Genomic DNA, 220 nt, shown 5'->3' with positions numbered 1-220 from the left:
GTAGACTGATATTCTAAAAAGGCCGCACAAGTGGTATCTTTTCTCTCTTCCCCGCAGTCGCAGTGCAGCATGTGTGTTTTCATTAATGCTTCCGTATTGTCCCCATGTTTAAGTGTATGGACCTCTCAACTCACTATAGGTACGTGGGTTGCTCCAGGTGCACTAAAGAATTGCTGCCTAGTGGTTCCTTAACACTGGACACAATATGAACTATTGATGT

This window comes from Syngnathoides biaculeatus, chromosome 2, assembly GCF_019802595.1.
Source record: "Syngnathoides biaculeatus isolate LvHL_M chromosome 2, ASM1980259v1, whole genome shotgun sequence".
Classification (NCBI taxonomy): Eukaryota; Metazoa; Chordata; class Actinopteri; order Syngnathiformes; family Syngnathidae; genus Syngnathoides; species Syngnathoides biaculeatus.
The sequence above is the reverse complement of the archived record's forward strand: the minus strand, read 5'-3'. Positions refer to the sequence as shown.